The sequence below is a fragment of the Euprymna scolopes genome, chromosome 46, assembly GCF_053919585.1.
Source record: "Euprymna scolopes isolate OS-2025 chromosome 46, ASM5391958v1, whole genome shotgun sequence".
In the NCBI taxonomy this organism is placed as follows: Eukaryota; Metazoa; Mollusca; class Cephalopoda; order Sepiida; family Sepiolidae; genus Euprymna; species Euprymna scolopes.
Genome location: NC_136527.1, coordinates 184110219 through 184131566, shown reverse-complemented (window position 1 = coordinate 184131566; position 21348 = coordinate 184110219). Strand labels below are relative to the sequence as shown.

Genomic DNA, 21348 nt, shown 5'->3' with positions numbered 1-21348 from the left:
AACGATTGCACTGAAAGGGACAGCTAGAATCCTGAAAAGATCTCTTGGTTGGACTCACTAAAATAGGGGTAAATGTCAGACATCTGGTTGGATGTCCCACCTCTAGAAGAAAAAGTTTACGAAAAATGAGTGAAGAAAAAAGGGGAAAAAGAACTTGAATGCCCACTAGACACTATCCTCGAGTGTCTAAGGTTTCTCTGTTACAGGGGTTTGTCAGAACAACCTGACATGAGGATACTTTTTCCATAGAATAATATTAAACATTTAAACAATATGAATGTGAATTAAGAGTTTAATTCTCTGATTTTACAGCATCTATTCTTAAAAAAGCACTCGGATATAAATTTGAATCATAACAGAATCCAGTGTTAGCTGCAGGAAGGAGCCCCTTGATATCTTAAAACTTACTGAAGTTAAATAAAAAAAAAGAAATCTTCCCTTCAGAGCAGATTTCCAGTATGATTAGAGATATTCGCTTAATGATGACATCTGCCCAATAAGCAACCCCATCCCTCTTTCCAGAACCCACTTCACCTCAACTACCCGACATGGTCCCAGACTTAACATTGACAGAGGAAGCACATTATCGAGGGCAACGCCCAATAAACAACGGTAACTCTCCTCAAGGCTCACCCCTGAAAATATCTCAACTAAAATATGGGCAAAAACAACACTGCAATGCCCCACCTGTAAACATTACATTGGATGCAAACCAGATGAAGCTGGAAGAAGAACTGGCTAACAATAGAAATGGCACGATGCCTCGCTGTTGAAGATCGACCAAGACTGGTGAAAATAAATTGTACCAAAGCCTTCAAGATCCTTGTTACGAAAGTGAATGATGCTCTCACAAAACTTGTCCGAACTAATGCGTCATTAACTGAAATAAACCATGCAACTTTTGGGGCAGCATGGTATATGCAGAGGAAACTTTAGCCTCACCATAAAGAGAAAAAAAGAGAATTTCAGGTCACAACAAAAGAATCAGTCTTGAAAAGTAGGCTACAACAGAAAATCTTAAAACTCAGAAAGGGAACATCCCAGATATCTGCCTTTCTGTTATGTGACAGCCCAGGGGAAACATTAAAAAAGAAGATGAATGAACTTAAAACCGACTATTCACTCCATAACCAAGTGCGGCTAAGAGCTAAGGTAGCAGAAAATTGAATATTAAAGCCGACAGAGGTATATTTCTTGGATACGATAAAAACAGTCCAGCCAATTTAGTATTTTTCCAAAAATAAAAATAAAAAGAATTCGATGTGTAAAATTCACAGACACGTTTAATTTTACAGACGAAACCCCGTCATATGAAGAAGATGAAATTATATTCCCTCAAATAATTTAAACAAACGAAGACAATAAAAATAACGGAGACAAGAGTGTCCATGATGATGATGATCATAAAGTAGAAACATATCCCAAAAGAAATAGAAGGCGACCCGATTTTTTTGTGATCGACAATATAAAAAGATTATCAAATCGACTATTGCTATTCAATATGACCTAAACATCCATTAAATGGACGTATTCATATATCTATAATGTTCTCTAGCCATCGGTTCTACGGGACCATTCAAGTCACAATGCACCATTGATAGGATTTTTTGGCCTTTTTGTCTGGTATCTTGCTTTAATAGTTTGTCATTTTCCCTTGCGTACAGACGTCGCAGTTGAAGTTTTTGATGTTCGTATTTTCATTCCATCAACTACAGTCGGCAACTTTTTGATATCAGGAATATTGCAATGTCCAATAATTTTATGCCATGTCTGTAGATCATGGCAGGCGGTTATCGATGGGACTACACTATTTAAATAATATAGTCTTCCATTTTCTTTAATGTCGAATACAGTTCCATTTGGGTATACCAGTTTTTATTTATTGGGGCTAAAGTTTATATTTGCACCTTGATTTGTGGCAGCTTGTACAGGAAATATATTTTTAAACTAAATATGACTTACACTTCTAGAGATTATGCGCCCAGCGTGCGTCTTTATTTCGATGGATCCGAATCAAAACATCCAATATGACTTAAACATCCATCAAATGGACGTAAAAAATACTTATTTGAATGCTGCAATAGACTGTGAAATTTATATTACCCCTCCAGAGGGATTTATAATGAAAAATAGCGTGTGGCGACTTAACAATTCATTATATGGTCTAAAGCAGAGTGTTCAGTGTTGGAATACAGTATTTCATGATAATATTATTAAACAACAATTTAGACAATGCGCTGTAGACCCCTGTTTATATACCCAACAGAAAGACGATAAACTACTGATTTTGGTTTTGTGGGGCGATAGTATTTTAATCGCATCAAATTGTGACATAATGTTAACTGATGTTAAGAACTAATTAAGTAAAAGATTCTAAATGACCGATCTCGGAAAAATATCCTGGTTTCTGGGGGGTAGAATTTACTCAAAGCAAAGGACTTGTTACGATGACTCAATCGATATACATCGACAAAATACTATTAAAATTTGAAATGGGAGAGTGCAAGAAACGCTCTACACCAGTCGAAAATGATATTAATAAAAATATACACACAGAATCTGAAATAATAAATAACAAACAGTACCGCGAAATTATAGGTAGTCTTATATATTTAATGACTGCAACCAGGCCCGACATATGCTATACAGTAACAAAACTCACAAAAATTATCACGACCGACAATGAAGGATTTAAACAGAGCTAAACAAGTCCTGCCTTATTTAAAAAGAACAGAAGTTAGTATTTAGAAAATCAAGAAATCCCCTAAAATTAGGAGGTTTTTCGGATTGAGATTGGGGAAACGATGAAGATCGCAAGAGTATATCTGGATATTGTTTCAGACTCTCAGAAAATGGGCCTATTATTTCATGGAAATCTTAAAAGCAACAGATTGTATTTCTCTCGACGTGTGAAGCAGAATTTATCGCGATCACACACACGACCCTGGAAGCACTCTACCTTTAAAATATCCTAAAGACTATTTTAGAGCCAGAATTAACTAAAAGCCCCGTAGTAACTCATTGTGATAATCAAGCCAGTATAGTCTTAGCACAGAACAGGATAATCAACCAAAGATCTAAGCATATAGATATAAAATACCATTTCATAAAAAAACAGGTGAAAACGGAATCCATTATATTGAATTACATATCATCATAACAAAATATCGCTGATGTATTCACCAAACCCGCAACAAGAATAAAGTTAAAGCGTTTTTCTCCAAACTTGTTGGGGGATTCAGCTGAATAATTTTTTTTTCACGGCTCTGTATGTATATACATGTCTATATATGAAGAAAAATAGTGCTGGACAAGGCATTAAACTATATCCATTTTATTTGTATTAAAACTTTAACCTACTAATGCGTAACTAATACTTTTGCTGAAATAAAAAAGAGAAAGTCACTTGAAAAAAGAACAAAAAAACTTGTAATTTTCCTTTTCGAAAAAATACTTTTTGCATGCTTATTTTAAGGTGCGCAGAAATTACAATTGACTTCTTTTATTTTTTGTGCACATTAGTTTTCTTTTTTTTCAAAAATGTCCTATCTTTTTTGCATTGTTTTAATTAACAAAAAACTCTTTAAACTGCATGTATGTTTATTTTTATGTATATTTATTTATATGTATGCGTTTTTTCTTTTTTTTTTTTACAAAACTACATAATCAAATTTAAGAAATGGCTTTTATTTATTTTTGATCAGAACGTACACAAGGGACTTCCCCATTATAAAAAAAATAGGGAGGATGTTGCAATATTGTGGAGTTATAATGGGGTAAATATTTAATTATTGCCCACCTCAGCAATATGTCGCACAAGGCCGGGAAAGTGGGAACCCCGCAGGCTCCTCTAAAGGAGGAGCACTCCTGCAATTTTAAAAATTGCCCGAGTAACCCCGGTGTGAGTGCCTCAGGCAGCAAGCAATAACCTTCCCCACCGGAAAGCCCAGTGGCAAGGCCTGGGAGAGTGGACCTCCTAGGTATTACCCAGGCAGTGTACTTTAGTTCAACAGGTGCTGGGCCAGTTCCCGGCCCCTCACCTGTTGGGCTGAGTGTCAAGTGACGAATCCTGGACGTGTACTACCCTGTCTCCCTGCAGCCGAAGCCGCTAGGAGACACATCCCATCACAACAGTGTTATAATGGGGTATGATTCCACACAGTCGGACGATTCTATTTATAAACGATGCTGCTAGGAACTGACGAATCGAATGAATTCACGTTCTGCTACCAACCAATCAGAAACCAGAATTGGTCCATAAATATTAAATCTTGTATGTAGCAATTTCACATGTTTTTTTCCGTCTCGACACGGTAAGAATATTTTGCTCCGTGGAACTGTCTACTTCAAACAAGTCACCTCTCAGGACTTGTGTGTAACAACGAACCATCGGAAACTGTTCTGTCTACTGCAAACCAGTCACCCCTCAAGACTTGTTTAGAACAACGAACCATCTGAAACTGTTTTGGAACTAAACATGGCTTACACTTCTAGAATATGCTACCACTAAATATCACGAAAGATGCTATAAGAAAAAAATCATCCACTTCAGCAAATTTAAAATCCCAGGAATTGACCAGATTTCCAATTTCTGGCTTAAAAAACTCACAGCGCTTCATGAACATTATGCGCAGGCATTTACTCGTGTTGTGAGCGGCGAGGAAGATCCACCGGAGTGGTTAACTCTTGGCAAAACGACTCTGATACTCAAGACCCAAGAGACTCACTTGCCTAATAAATACGGGTCTATCTGCTGCCTCCCAACCACATACAAGTAGCTTACAGGAATGATTGCAGATGCAATCTATCAACACCTGACCGATGGCAAATACCTTGAAAACGAACCAAAGGGATTTACCAGGAATAAACTTGGTACAAAGACCAACTTCTCAACAAAACCATCCGAGAGGACTGCAAAAAGCGTCAAAGGAACCTGTCAATGTCTTGGATAGACTACAAAAAGTCATTCGATAGTGTGCCTCACTCCTGGATACTGCGATTTTTGGAGATATATAATGTCAATGAGAACATAAGGACATTCCTTAAAAAACAAATGGCCATGTGGCAAACATCAATTGCACTACACCACATGGAAGGGACAATAGACACTTCAAATCTCAGTGTCCAGCGAGGTGTATTTCAAGGTGGTAGTCTGTCACCACTGCTCTTCTGCCTTACTATTGACCCATTCAACAAACTCCTAAAAATATGATGCTGGGCACAATCTTTGTAAAGGAAGAAAAAAAGAAAAAAGTAAAAGAGTAAATCATCTACTTTTTATGGACGATCTCAAACTCTATGCAGAGACAGAAAAACAGCTTGTCTCTCTGATAGAAAATGTAAAGACTTTCACAGAGGGTGCCTGCATGTAGTTTGGATTTGACAAATGTGCCAAATGCACAATAAAAAAAAAAAGAAAAAAGACTACATCCGAAAATATTCGGTTCGATGATGGCTTTATTGAAGATCTAGGAGAGGATGCCACATATAAGTACCTCGGTATAGAGGAGAATGTAATTGGTTGGCCTCAATGCAATATCAATAGGTTAGATACAACGACCAGGAAACTCCTAACCTTACATAAAATAATATACCGAAATCAATGTATGGACATGATATACCTTCCACGAAGAGAGGGTGGCCTCGGTCTCACTGAAATAAACCATGCATATCGAGCCACCATAGTAAGCATGGGGCAGTATATTAAAAGCTCAACAGATATGTCAATAGAAATAGTGAGGGACCACCATGAACGCCTACCCCGACAAACCTCAGTCACAAAGCTTGCTGAAAACTTTGGATGTGCCATACTGGAAAATACTGCCGAGGTATATGATGAACCAGCAACACAGATTGCAAGAAAAAGAGAAAGAAATACACCGAAATCGAGATAGACACACAAAAAAAACAAGGATGGGAACAAAATAAAAGAGCAGGAAAGTTCCTAGAGGAGCTTAAACAGGAATATATAGACAAAGATGCTTCACTCCAATGGCTCAAGAGCGGGAGACTTCCATTTGATGAGGAAAGACTTATTGTAGCCAGTCAATATCAGGGCTTACTCACAAATGGATTCCAAAAAAATGGCTGGCCTACAAGCAAATGGCCAATGCCGGTTTTGCCACTCAGCAATTGAGAGCCCAAGCCACCTAATGTCTGCATGTCCAATCTTATTGGCAGATGGCCTTTACACTGCCCGTCACAACAAAGTATGTAAGTACCTCCATTGGAAGATCTGTGGAGAGATTCAACTTGACAGATCGACGAACATCTGAGAACATGAACCACCACCGATAACATTAAACGGAAAAGTGATCGTGTTCTATGACAAAGACATACAGGCGGGCAGATACACAAAAGACAAGGCCATCAAGCTAGATATAGTAATATGGAACAAGCCCGAAAGGACTGCACTCATTATCGATGTCACATTTCCAAACGACTTTGGCCTTAATAGAGCTGAACGGGAAAATATAAAATATCAGGACCTAAAAATGATCTAAAAGCAACATGGTCTCTGAAAAAAAATAAACATTATACCGGTTTGATAGGAGCAACTGGCCTTTCAAAGAGCCTTCGGATATAAATTTAAAACATAACAGAATCAAGTGTTAGCTCCAGGAGGGATCCCCTTTATATCTTAAAACTTACTGAAGTTAAAAAAAAAAAAAAGAAAAGCCATATTCTTGTGAACTGTGCAGATATTCTTGTTCTCAAAAATCAAAGTTAGTGAGACATATGAGAATTCATAGTGTGGAAACCCCCATATTCTTGTGAAGTGTGTAAATACTGGTTCTCACAAATCAAAGTTAGTGACTCACATGAGAACTCACACTTTTTAATTCCTACTAGACACTATCCTTGAGTGTCTAAGGTTTATCAGTATAGGGATTTGTCACAACAACCAGGCATGAGGATACTTTTCACTAGTAACCATGACCAAATATTCAAAATCACAAAGTGTTTGCAACCCAAATAATATGTCATTAGCTTTTATGCACCTTCTTCAAGTGATGTTAACTATAGTTGTTTTATCAATAGCAACAATCGTTGTTGCTTTATCAATCCATCGTAACTATAGTTGTTCTATCAATCTATTGCAACGTTTTTTTTTTTTATCAATGTATATCAACTATAGTTGTTGTATCTGTTGATTTGGTATGAACTCACAGAAGCATGGTTAATAAATATTTTGTTTATAAATTCAATTCTCAGTCCATAATCTAAATTATCATTTACAAAAATAACACAATGGCTCGCTTCAAAGATCTGATCGAACTCAAATAAACAGTTAGTAAATACAGTTTTTGTTAACCTTTAACACACAGAGTTTTGAGGTTTCTTAAATAAACAACTTGATGCCAAGTGGTTTTGCCTTTCTTCCTAACGGGGGGCATCAACCTACCCACACCCTTACTTTATTACATGGTTAATAAATATAACAGTCAATCGAACACAGATAAATATAAAAGCTCATCACTCACCTGGTAGCATATAACATCTATGAACATTATTGACTTGAATGTAGATTAAAAAAACAATTAGGAGGAAATCTTTTCGCAAAGAAGTAACAATTATAAGAGTCTTAGTGGATCTCACATATAACTGAGTAAGGCATGATTGGTTAAAATCAATGTTGTCTCTGAAATTTGTGAAAGCAGATGGACTTACTTGAGTCGATATTGTTCGATCATACTAATAAAACAGAAGATTGATCATTATACATACAGTAACAGACGCATAAAAGATCTCTCGGATATAGATTTATCTCATAGAAGATTAAGTGGTGCAAAGGGTCTCTTAAATACATTGAAAGCACAGAAAACTTGCAAGAAAGTTATGTAATTATTGTGCTAGAGGCAATTGCCCTAATTAAGAAAACAAAAATTAGACAGAATATTTGCAAACCCAAACTGTATCCACACTTTTTGAAAATAAACTTTACTATAAGTTTTGTGTCTGTCTGTGTTAAGAAGTATTAGTTACCCTCATGATAGGATTTTTCTCATGAAATATGTTTTTTAGTTATTATTTGATTAGGCGGAGACAAACAAGACAGCCGAATTCAAATTTATGTATTAATCTTTGTTTTTGAAATTTGTAAAAACATTATATATACATTAATATTTGCATAAACATCGTTACATAGACACAATTCAAAATATATGTATTAATATTTGTTTCTGAAATTTGTAAAAACATTATATATACATCAATAGACACATTTGCATAAACATCGTTATATATATGCAATTCAAACTATATGTATTAAGGTTTGTTTCTGAAATTTGTAAAAACATTATATATACATCAATAGACACAGTTGCATGAACATAGTTTCATAGACACAATTCAAAATATATGTATTAGCCTTTGTTTCTGAAATTTGCAAAAACGTTTTATATACATCAATAGACACAGTTGCATGAACATAGTTACATAGATACAACTTAATATATATATATATATATATATATATATATATATATATATATATATATATATATATATTAGTTTCATTCTAAGGATTAGAAACTTTAAGTTAAGATTCTTCATCCAAGCTAAAAAAAAATAATCAGTCCACATGTTCCCAATGAGTCACTTTGGTAGACATGGCTACTCAACCAGCACTCCTGACCTATCGTCTTATAAATCGCAAGTAACGTTACTTAATTCCTTTTTCTAGCCAACGAACTCTTATTCCTTCTATATTCATTTCTTCACATGTATATTTATGTAAATAAATCTACATCCTTTCACTATCATAAATTGTTATATTTCGTTTTCACTTGTGACCTCTTGCTTCTCAATCACCAATACATTTAACACATCCTCCACAAAATAAACTTGCAAGAAAGTAATATAATGGTTAACTGTCCTAATAAAAAATATTAGCAAAACTTTTTAAAGATAAACTTTACTATATGGTGTGTGTTTTTGTCTGTTAATAACTATCAGTTAACCTCATGGTAAGATCTTTATCATGAACTCTGTTGTATTTTTATATTTTTAGTTATTGTTTGATCAGCTGGAGACAAACTTACACGATTTATTAATATTTTCACTTTTTATTTCATTATTTATTCTGTATTCGAGTGGTAACACAGACAGAGAGACACTTAATATATTAAAACAAACAAAACAAACATGAATTGAAAACATGAACGATAATATGAAATGACTTGAACATGTAGCGTCTGAAATGATAAAAGAAGAATAAGAATGCCTTTCGTAAAGGTTTTATCAGCTTAAAATATATACACGTGTTTGGCAAATTCAATATGGCGGAATCCTTAGTTCCGGCCAAGGGGAATAACTATGATTCATTTCCTGAAGAGTTACAGTAATTTATTATAACATTTTCCCCTTCAACAATAATTAAGTATGGAATTACAGAAGTTAAATTTAGTCTGTTCAGTACTAGGTTAAAAAGTCCTTATATTTACTTGGAAATCGCCGCATTCTGGACGATCTCCGCACTGACTCACAGAGATTTTTGTTCTCAGCATCCACATCGTGGCTAGTATGGATATGTTCAGGATCAGGTAAGTGATTCTTATCCTCCACGTCGATATTGTTTTCGTCAGGTGGCGGTTCTTTACGGGCTTCAGGGCTTGCAGTATTGTTTTCATCGTGTTCGTCTTCTTGGTTTGAGGAGTTAGGGGCCAGGTCTCGCACATTGACAGTAGTTTCCGTACCAGAGGGTAGTCGTACATGAGCATAGTAGGGGTTGATGTCTAATAAGGTAGCAGGGGTTACTGGAGGGTCGAGCTTACTAGACTTAGTATGGTTTCTGACATATACTGGGCCTGGTTTCGCCCATGTGGGAACAGAAGTTCCGGAGGAAGATCTACGACTATATTTGAACATTCTCTCATGAGGAGTCGTATTGGTGGCAGTGCATAGTAACGACCTGATTGAATGGAGAGCGTTTGGTAGTATATCTTCCCAATGAGGCAGTTTCATGTTGCTAGAGTGTAAGGTCGTTTGGATGGCCTTCCATAAAGTTCCATTCAGCTTCTCAACTTTCCCGTTACCCTCAAGGTGAAACCTACTTGTTTTAGAGGTGGCGATACCTTTGCCACGTAAGTAATCTTTGATTTCTCCTGCAAGGAAGTCGGCAGCCCGGTCAGTGTGTATCATATCGGGCATGCCAAAAATAGCAAATAGTTGGTTTAGGCAATGGATCACGGTTTTACTAGTCATATGCTTACAGGGGAAGGCAAAGGGAAAGCGAGTATATTCATCAATTATGGTGAGTAAGTATTTGTTACCACGTACAGAAGTAGGTAAAGCGCCTTTAAAGTCGATGTTTAGTCGCTGGAAAGGTAGTATAGCCTGTATGAGTGTTCCTTTGTTACAACTGGCAAATTTAGGTTTCAAATACTGACAGGAGGGGCACGAGTCTGTTATGTTTTTAATTTGTTCTAAAGAGAAAGGAAGGTTTCTTGTCCGGATGAAATGGCTGAGTCGCGTGACTCCAGGATGGCATAGTGTAGCATGCAAGTCGCGGAGGTCTTACAAAGTGTGCGTTAATGCCGAGATGCGAGAAAACGTATCAGCAGCTGTATTTTCCTTTCCTGGGCGGTAAATAATGCTGCATTTGAATTGTGATAGTTCGATCCGCCAACGACATATCTTATCATTTTTAAGTTTTGATTTTCTCTTATTATCGAACATAAAACTGACGCTCTTTTGATCTGTAATAACTTTGAAATGTCTCCCGAGTAAGAAGTGTCGCCACTTTCGAAGAGCTTCGACAATCGCAGCAGCTTCTTTTTCGACCGCGTGATGTCTAATCTCGTTCGGGCTTAGTGTCCGAGAAAAGAATGCAACGGGTCTCCCCTGTTGGTTCAGCGTAGCAGCAATGCAGTATTTACTGGCATCAGTTTCCACTACAAATTCTTTGTCCGGGTCAACAGTTATAAGGGTGGCATTACTTAAGTCGGTCTTCAGCGTCTGAAAAGAATTTAGATTAGACGGGGGTAGTGGAAACTCCCTGTTATAGTTCAGCGGCAGTATCTTATCAGAAAAATTTCGAATGAATTTACTATAGTAAGAGAACATACCAATTATTCGTTTTTGCGACTGTAAATTTAGAGGCGGTGGCATTTCAAGGAGTGGTTTTAGCCTAAGGTAATCAGGAGTAATTTGGTTGTTCTGGATTGTGTACCCAAGAAGTGTGATAGAAGTAATAGAAATGATGCTCTTACTTTGGTTGAGTGTGATGTTGCATTTTTTTGCTACATTATAAAACCTTTGAAATCATGTTCTTGTTGATCCTTTCCGCATATCGTGACATTGTCTACATACACAAAAGTATCTGTTAATTTTTCTCTTTCTACAATACCATCGATGCATCTTTGAAAGGCACTCACTCCGTTAGTGATTCCAAAAGGGATACGAGTAAATTGGTAAAGTTTTCCATTTACTTCGAATGCTGTGTATTTCCGATCAGCGTGACTAATTGGGATTTGATGGTAAGCAGACTTCAGGTCAAGTGTTGTAAAAATGTTGTATCGAGCTATGTCATCAATCATTTTAGTAATGTTAGGCATGGGATAGGCATCTAGTTCTGTAAATCTATTTATGGTGTCGCTGTAGTCGACCACCATTCTTTTTTTTTTTTGATTCTCGTTAGAGGTCACTAAAACTTGGGCTCGCCAAGGAGATATAGAGGGCTCTATTATGCCTTCCCTCAGCATTCTGGCAGTTTCCTCTTTAATAAAAATGTTGTCAGTGAATGGGAGACGACGAGATTTGGTGGCAATAGGGGTCGTCCGAGTAGAAAGATGAGAGAAGAGGGGAGGAGGAGAAATTTTGATACATAGAAATCTGTTACTCTTACCCATCGCTCCAATAACAAGTTCTTCCCTGGGACCGTCGAATTTCAACATCACAGTTTTATATTGTTTTAGAAGGTCTTTTCCGACAATCATATCCGTGAACAGGTCCTTAATTACTTCCATCGTCATGGCGTGGTGATTTTTACCGTTTAGAGAGATGTCAACAACAGTTTCGCTGATGATTTTAGCATGATGATTCGGGTCCGCCAATGCTACGGTTTTCAGTTTGGGGATAACAAAAAGTTTCAGCTTTCTTGCTGTATTTTTGCTAATGAACGTCCCCACGCTGCCGGAGTCTACCATAGCATTCACTACCTGCCCATTTATTTCGCATTTGGTGTAGGTGATGTCTTTGGCACCCGTTCCTAGTCAGGAGAGATTGGGTGGGGGGTGGGGGAGTCCGGGTCGTACAACACAGCAGCAGGAGAGGAGGATGATCTACATACCTTAGCCCAATGGCCATTTTTTTTTAACATTTTCTACACTCGGCATTACGCGCAGGACACATCGCCCGTGCATGCCGTGTGTTCCCACAGAAGAAACAAATTCCTTTTTGTAATGTATTTCCTTTTACAGCGGCTAAGGGAGTTTCTTCTGGTTGAACTACGGTAGCTGTTACGCTCGGGTGGTAATCGAAGCTGGCCATATGCTTCTCCGCTTGTTCTAGGGACCTAGCCACTGTAAATGTCTCTTGTAGCGTCGAGAAAGGTTTTTCAAGTAGGCGCTGACGGATAGACGAAGACGAGATGCCGCTAATGAACGCGTGCCGTATATATTGTTTTTTTGTTTTCCTCGGCACTTACCGCTTGAAATTCGCAAGATTTAGCGAATACTTCCAATTGTTGCATGAACTCGTCGATGGTTTGTGTCGGTTTCTGTTTACTTGTCAGGAGTTGATGTCTGTTAAATACAATATTTGTTGGTTTCATATAAATAGCGTCTAGCGTTTCAATGGCGCTGTTGTAATCCGTGGCGTCGCTTATAATTTCGAAAATTGTCGCCGAGACAAAATTGATCAAAGCGAAAAGATTTTGCGCATTGTTTTCGATTTGGCCGTTATTTAACGTGCGTAGATAGTATTCGAATGTTAACTTCCAATGTTTGTATATTTTTTCCGAATTCGGAGCAGTTGGTTCCGTGTTAAATCTGTCTGGCCGCAGTAATTTGTCCATTTTTTTTTATTTTTTATTTTTAAGCTGATAAAATTGAAATGAAAACAGAAGAATGAATAAGAATGCCTTTCGTAAAGGTTTTATCAGCTTAAAATATATACACGTGGTTGGCAAAATCAATATGGCGTAATCCTTAGTTCTAGCCAAGGGGAATAACTATGATTCATTTCCTGAAGAGTTACAGTAATTTATTATAACAGTATGGTAATAATTATACCATAGCGATGTACGTGATATCTAGGGACTGCCAAACGATTGTGAAGATTGGACCTCATGTTTCCGTGACGTCAGATTTGTGTTAAATGGAAAAGCAGAAACGACTTAATGATTTTTTAAAACCTTTGTTTATCTTCTTCAAACTGCAATTAATAATTAATGTTTGTTATAATTTTGTTAGGTTTTAAGATTTACACAGTTTAACGATTAATAATATTATAAACATTTGTATATTAAATATGAAATACGGTTTTACTGAATGTTCATTCATACGGGGTTCCATATTTTCTTCGGTAAAAAGAGACTAGAAAATATGGGGGGGGGGGCTACAAAATGCTTAATATTTGTGCAATAATATTTTCAATTTTTTTTATCTGGCGATAAAATAGCTTAAAAGAGTCCTGTTTACATTAAAACTTAATATTTAAAAAAATATTTAAACACAATTAATTAAAAATCTATGTTGTAACGGAACATTTTGAAATAATGGAATTTTAATCGTTTTTTATCTTTTAAAAAATAATTAATTTTTAAGAAGTTTCTTTTTCTTGGCAATTCAACTGCTTATTAACTGGAAAAAAACCTTACTTAAAAAAAAACATAATAATATTAAATTTATATTATTTTTTAAATTGCAATTCAATGTAATTTTTTGTTCAATATGTGTATTTAAATGTTTAAAAAATAAATATGTTTTACTGATGTGAACTCTTATGTTTCATAACAAATAGAAATTTCGATAGATTTAAATATATTTTGTTCAAATTTCGAAAAAAATAAATATGGGGGGGGACGCACTAAAAAATTATTTTCCCTCATATATTTTACGGAAACTGACGTTTATATGTAATTTCATTCTAAAATGGATAAGCAGCAAAAAGTTCACGAAAATCTGACCATTAGTTGATTTTTGCTAGATTTATTAAAAACAGGTATGTTTCCACGTTCGAAAAACTTACTACATGGGAACGTTATTTTAAAGCGCCAATTCTGTAAACACGATTTTCGTTTCTAAATTTCATTACTTTCATTCGATGAAAAAGATTTAAAAAAATTATTACTAGTTTATTTTGCCATTCCTCTTCTAAATGGTACAAACGTTATATCGTGTGCCCGATAATGACGGCCAGTATGCGAGCCTACTAGACCTTTTTCTCACAACTTGCCCTGAACTATGTTCAGTTTCTGTTCTGTCGCCTCTTGGATCTTCCGACCACTCTGTTGTATCAATTAAGATAAAAATGAAATGTAATAAGTCCCCAGACGTACCTCTTCATCGTACAGTATATCGATACACTAAGGCTGACTGGGATAGCTTCCGTACATTTATATCTGATCTACCTCTGCATTCCATGTTTAAAAAGGATGTGTCCTCTATAGTATTAGACCTAACTGAATGGTTAATTGTAGGCATTGACCATTTCATACCCTCTAAAAAGTTTCAGCAAAAACCTAACAGCCAGCCATAGTTCTCTCCAGAATGTGCTGCTGCCATTGCGCACAATCACTTTTTCCACTGCTTCAAACGTAATAGATGTATGGAAACTAAAGCCGTTTTCAGGACTGCCAGCAACCATTGGAAGAAAGTAATAAGGAACGCAAGAGTTGTATGCTCAATCTGTTAATTCCAAAGTAGCTGAGCAGCGGCTTGGTTCCCACCAGTTTTGGCAAATAGCAAACAGAATCCTGAACAGAAGCGTGTGCTCCATCCCAACTATTATCAATGGACCTGAGGTAATCTCGTCAGCATCAGACAAAGCCAAACTCTTTGTCAAGAACTTTGCAGCTAATTCTACCCTTTGCGACCAAGACCGCCAACCCCCAATATTTCCTCCTGTATCAGAAAACACGCTATGTGATATACGTATATCTGTACGTGATGTTGCGAAGCTAATCAAAAACCTTGATTCGAGTAAAGCAACTGGCCCTGATGGTATTCCAATTATAGTACTCAAAAAACTTCAACCTGAACTAGCGCCCATACTTACAAAACTGTTTAAACGTTGTCTTAAGGAGAATAGTTTCCCATCTCCCTGGAAAATCTCATCAGTATGCCCTGTATTTAAGAATTCAGGTGATCGCTCATCCCCCTCTCAGTACAGGCCAATAAGTCTCCTGTGCGTCATGAGTAAGTTGCTAGAATCTGTGTTAAATACAGAAGTAATCAAACATCTTAACAAAAATAACCTTCTTAGTGACACTCAATATGGTTTCCGTTCTGCTAGATCTACAGCAGATGTGCTTACAGTTATATCGCATAAGATTAGCAAATCTCTCGACGGTGGCAATCTTTCTAGGGCAATTGTTCTTGACATATCTAAAGCCTTTGAAAGGGTATGGCATAAAGGTTTACTTCATAAGATCGCTAGCTATGGTATAGCTGGAAAAGTCTTCTCAATTATTAAATCATTTCTTTCTGATAGGTTCATAAGAGTAGTAGTTGAGGGGCAAAAATCAGAAGCTCACAGTATTAATGCTGGTGTCCCTCAGGGATCCATCCTGGGCCCAACTCTTTTCCTGATCTACATTAATGATCTTCCAAATCATATCCTTACATCATTTGTAGACATTAATGCTGACGACACTACCATTTATGGTACCACATCTAAGACAGTAAACGACCAAGTTCTCTCCAATTCTCTCTCCTCTGATCTTGAGCACGTAGTACAATGGGGAAAGGAGTGGCTGGTTACTTTTAATGCATCTAAAACCAAGCTTCTCTCTTTACATCATCAACATTCTAATCCACATTTGTCATCAATTGAAATGAATGGCTCTCGTCTTCAGGAGGCCTCAAGTTTTGACAAGCTTCTGGGCTTGACCATTACTCCTGATCTTAAATGGAACACGTATATCAAATCTGTTGCCAAGGCCGCTGGAAAAGTGGTGGGATCTTTCTATCGATCCAGTAGATATCTCACTGCTGATGCTATTCTCTATCTATATAAGAGCCAGGTACGTCCAAGGATGGAATACTGTTGCCACATCTGGGCAGGAGCTGCTAGAAAGGACTTGTCCTGCCTTGATAGAGTTCAAAATAGACTTCGTAGCCTCGTAGGAGATGTCCTTTTCTCCTCCTTGCAACCTCTATCTCACAGAAGAGATGTTGCGAGTTTGTCTCTGACGTATCGTTAGTTTCATGGAAAGTGTTCAACTGAGCTTCAATCTATGGTCCCTCCTCGCCAAACTTTCACAAGAAACACTCGTCTTGCTGTAAACACTATCAATAATTTCCCCCACTCTTTATCTGTGCCTAAACCTAAACGTAGATTCCATGAACAAAGCTTCTTTCTTAGAACTGCACGCTTGTGGAATTGTCTTCCGTTTTCCTGCTTTCCGGTTGACTACAATATGGTTGTGTTCAAGTCTAAAGTAAATAAGTTCTTGATGGGCCGTTCCATATAGGTTATTAAATTTGCCAAATTTTCATTACTAATGATTACTATATTGACCAATTTCTACTATACACTCTTTAACCCTTATCCTTGAGTGGCCTCTGGGCCTTGATAATGTGGTGATGCCTTTGTAAAAAATAATAATAATAATAATAATAAAATTACATCGTTATACGTATAGGGGGTAATTCTGTGGTGACTTCTGGTAGTGCCTAGTGATATCATATATGGTAAAAAAAAATTATATTTTATATTAAATAAATTATAAAGAAAATCTGTTTCGCAGGCAATTAAATACACTTGCTATGGTATAATTACAATAAATCCTGGACAATTTTATAAACAAAAAAGAAGCAGATAATGTATGGGATGGTGGTTTTTGACATATGTAAAATTGGCCTTGTGTCTGACTATCTCTGTCCTCGTGGGTATGCAAGTAAATAAGGACATTCGTTTTAATTATTTATCTCTAACCCCATACCCCCTTCTCCCGGGCATCGGCGTTGAAAATAAAGGGAAATTATGTATTCTGAAGCAGAAGTTTTTTAAAAAAACAACAACAACTTATGAATTATATCGGCGTACTTATAGTTTAAATGAGCAAAGAAAACTAGGGTAAATATGAATAATCACCCTTGAAAATTCTTTTAAAATTAACAATTAATAAGGTTTTCGGGGGATAAAAACGAAAATAACGTTTGAAATTACGGCAAATGAGTAGTTTCCAAGATATGAAGAAATGTTAGTTTTAAAAAAAGTGGGGGATCACTTTTCTATAATAATGTAACGTAAAATGAGCACCCACTTTGTGATTACCACATGATGAGAGGTGGATGACAAAGGAAGAAATAAACAGATGCGGAGGAAAAAAATCGAACAACAAAAAACGAGGGGTTGAGAAATGGGTGGAATGGAGAATAGTTTTAAGAGAATTAGAATAAATGAGGGATTTGGGAGTGAGTGGAAGGAAGAGTAGTTTCGAGGAAGAGAGAATGAGATTAGGAGAGAGGCAGAATTAGAAAAGAGAGAGGGAGAAAGAGGAAGGATAAAGATAGAATGAAAAAAAAGATATATTAGGTAAATGAGGGAGAGAGAAAGGAGAAATAGAAGAAGGGGTGAACGCGAATATGATGGAGCAATAGAAAGCAACAGAGGAAGACAGAGATTTCGAAAAAAAAAAGAAAGCAACAGATGGAGCGCGGTAGAGAGTAAGGATATATATATATATATATATATATATATATATTATATTATATTATATTATTAGTAGTATTGTTTAAACAAAACCAAGATGTGTCAACCAAAGAGTGCTCAATGTTTAGACAGAGCAATATGACTAACGACTATGGGGGGGTGTATATATATATATATATATATATATATATATATATATATATATATATACAGAGAGAGAGAGAGAGAGAGAGAGAGAGAGAGAGAGAGAGAGAGAGAGAGAGAGAGAGAGAGAGAGAGAGAGAGAGAGAGAGGAGTAGTAGGAAAATAGATATTGAGAAAAATAGGGGAAAATCTTTTAGGTGAAATTATCTATAGCAGCACACATAACATCTAATGTCATTTTATCTCATCATTTGTTCAATTTTATTTTAAGAACTTTAATATTGTTACAAGAAGTATAGAAGGATTCACTCTCCATGATTGACCACAAAGAATAATCAAGAACGTTAAGATCACGTGATGAGGTCATTCTTGTTTGCTGATCCAGGACTAAAGTTGTCTGTGTTACTTAAGCAGTTTCGCACCATCTTGCAATCAGCAAATACAGAATTATACAATCGGGTCAATTCACTTTTAAAAATGTCCTCAATGTAACGTTCTTTGTTAAGAACAAGAAAAAAATAGTCTATTGGCATTTTAAAAAAATTGATGGAGATTTCCCTCTTTCAGAAATGGCTGCTCAGACCATCACTGATGATGATTTCTTCATTTTGAAAATCTTTCCGGCATTATCAGGTATTCTCACAAGGACATTTTCATTTTGATGCTTGTGGGATGTTGAAGTGAGAATAACTTTTCATCTGTGAAGATGATGTTATTGAGCGTGCCTTGTCTGATAATAAGGTTTAACAAGAGTCGATTTCTGATGAGTTTCTTTGCAATTGTGGGTGCGGAGAGAAATGTCGCTTTTGGAGCTTATAAGATGACATTAATAGGTCACTTCGACATATCCTACACATCGTCCTTGGTGAGGTTTGTGCTTTGTTCGCCATTTGTCTCATACATTTTTTTGGATTTCGCCTGATTTTTCCCTAAGTTTTTTTGATAAGTTTAGGTGTTCCTAAGGTGTTGGGACGGTGTCTATCTTTGATCAACGAAGTTTCCAGGTAATAAGTAATCGTCCTTTTTATAAGCATTTTGTTGATTTTGAGTTTTTTTTCCCCCCAACTTGAATATTTCTTGTGCCGTACGTCATTCTCGTGTTGCTCTATGGTTAATCTTCTCTCCAATTCAACATTGTTTAAAAATTAACATCTTTTGTTTCTAAAAAAATTAGACATCATACATTACATTATCATATAATGACAATTAAATATTAAATTAATTTTAATATTATCATAATATATAGTTCAGAAATTTTGTAACAGGGCTTATGTCCACACTGCGTATCGAAAGAAGACACTTTCAGTAGCTGTAGGCGACAGCTAGACTAATTCCTCACGATTAAACGTTGATTACATTTACATGTAAATTAGATACAATCAGAACGTTGGAATTGAAGTGGATCATAAACTGGTCGAGAGAAATTGCCTATTTCTTGGTATTACAGAGATTAAGCGGAGGGAGTACAAACCTACGAGTGAGATGTACTTGGAAGTAGTAGGGAAGGATTTCTGATTTTGATTGTATTATCGGGGTGAGCGCGAACGCAGACCCCACACTTAGAAATAGCATGTCCGAGTCATCCACATTTGGGACGATCGCAAAGGTCAACCCAACCGCAGTGCAATGGATGGGCCTCGCTCTGGGGGAACGACCTTAATGATCACCGTTACCCCTACATCAGGTAAGTATATTTTATTATGCGCGCACCACTACATTTATATCACACTTCTATACTAACCACCAACAAACACCAATAAAAAACTAAAATACCCCCACATAATTCTCACCAATATCAGTATATCACAACATTTCATTCACTAATAACAACAATTCATAACAAATAATTTACTATCATTTAAACGTACCAACATTTTCACAAAATAACTCAATTCTTAACGGAACTAAAATTATATTGTACGTACCCGTTATGGAATGAAGTTTTCTGAAAAAAAGTAACTTAATTTGATCAAGTACTTTTTTTATAGAGGAAATCAACTTTTATTGTAATCGATCTATCACCGCCATTTGGCTATTTAGGGACACGAGGAGGGGTGGCTTTATACAAATGACAAAATGAAAAAATGATTTAAAAAAACACAGAAATTCTGTAAAATAAGTGAAAAATATATATCTAAGCATTTTTTCTGCTCATGTTTCAAAACAAAATAATCTCGTCAAAATTTGACAAACTAAGCGATGATTGGAGTTATCTTCTCCTGTCGTTCCTTTCTCCTAAGCGAAAAAAAAGATGGCCGTTACCTGATCGATCTCATTAAAATTTGATTTTCCTTGGTAAAACAAAAAAAGTAAATAAAAATAAAAAAATAACTGCTGGACCAAATCAAGTGATTTGTTTTTTCATGAAAACTTTAATCCATAACGAGTACATACAATATATTTTTTTCAATATTTTTATTTTTTGATGTCTTGATTAAAGTGTACAAGCACCCATTATCATATCAAAGCACGGATGAAACAAAAATAAAATAAAAATTATGATCTAAAGAGTTATTTTCTCTTACATGAGCAGTAATTTAAAAAAAATGCCAATAGACGCTATATATTTTTTTTCATATATTAATCTCATAGAATAATTTGCGTCGTCGCCGTCGTCGTCGTCGTCGTCGTCGTCGAGGCAATCGATAATATAGCATAGTTCCTGGCTTTACTATAACAGTTATTTTAGGCAAACAATGCTTATAATTAATGTAAATGATATAAAATATACTTTTAAAAGTTGTATTTGTACCGACAGAAGGAAAACAGGTTTAGTTTATCAATTTTAATGTAATTACGAAAAAAAAACACCAATTATTTATTCTGCTAATTTGCTAGCGATCTTTCAGAAACAAATTAAAAATAACCAAATTTTTATGTGTAATTATTTTATACACTAGAATCATGTATACATATTTTTGTAAAAATAAATTTTATTCACTTTTATTTTTGAGAAAAAATATTGTTCTCAGTACGCCACACACAGTTTTATGTACACACACACACACACACACATAATCGGACACCCACTATACACACACACATACACACATACACACATATACACGCGCGTGCGCGCGTGCGTGTGTGTGTGTGTGTGTGTGTGTGTGTTTATATGTGTGTATAGTAGGTGTCCGATTATGTTTGTTTCATTATATGATACAGGATGAGCCTTATTAAAAAAGACACCAGAAGACAAGAAACATTTAAGCGTGGTAAGCCATGGAGCAAGTCCATGTATTTATTTTTACTAACCACAAGGGACGCAACTCTTGTATTGTTTTATATTAAAAAGGTGGCCGAAGGGGACATAACTCATAATATGACATCCCTCTTTTCCAAAAAAAAAAATAAAACAAAAAGAATAAAAATTACATAAGG

At 35.9% G+C, this 21348-nt stretch overlaps 1 non-coding gene across 1 annotated transcript; it reads right to left on the bottom strand.

Moving 5' to 3' along the window:
• Window positions 1-19496: 19496 nt before the first annotated feature.
• Window positions 19497-19659, bottom strand: LOC145271508 (U1 spliceosomal RNA). The gene has a single exon (XR_013865919.1). It is a non-coding gene; the product is annotated as a U1 spliceosomal RNA (small nuclear RNA).
• Window positions 19660-21348: the final 1689 nt, after the last annotated feature.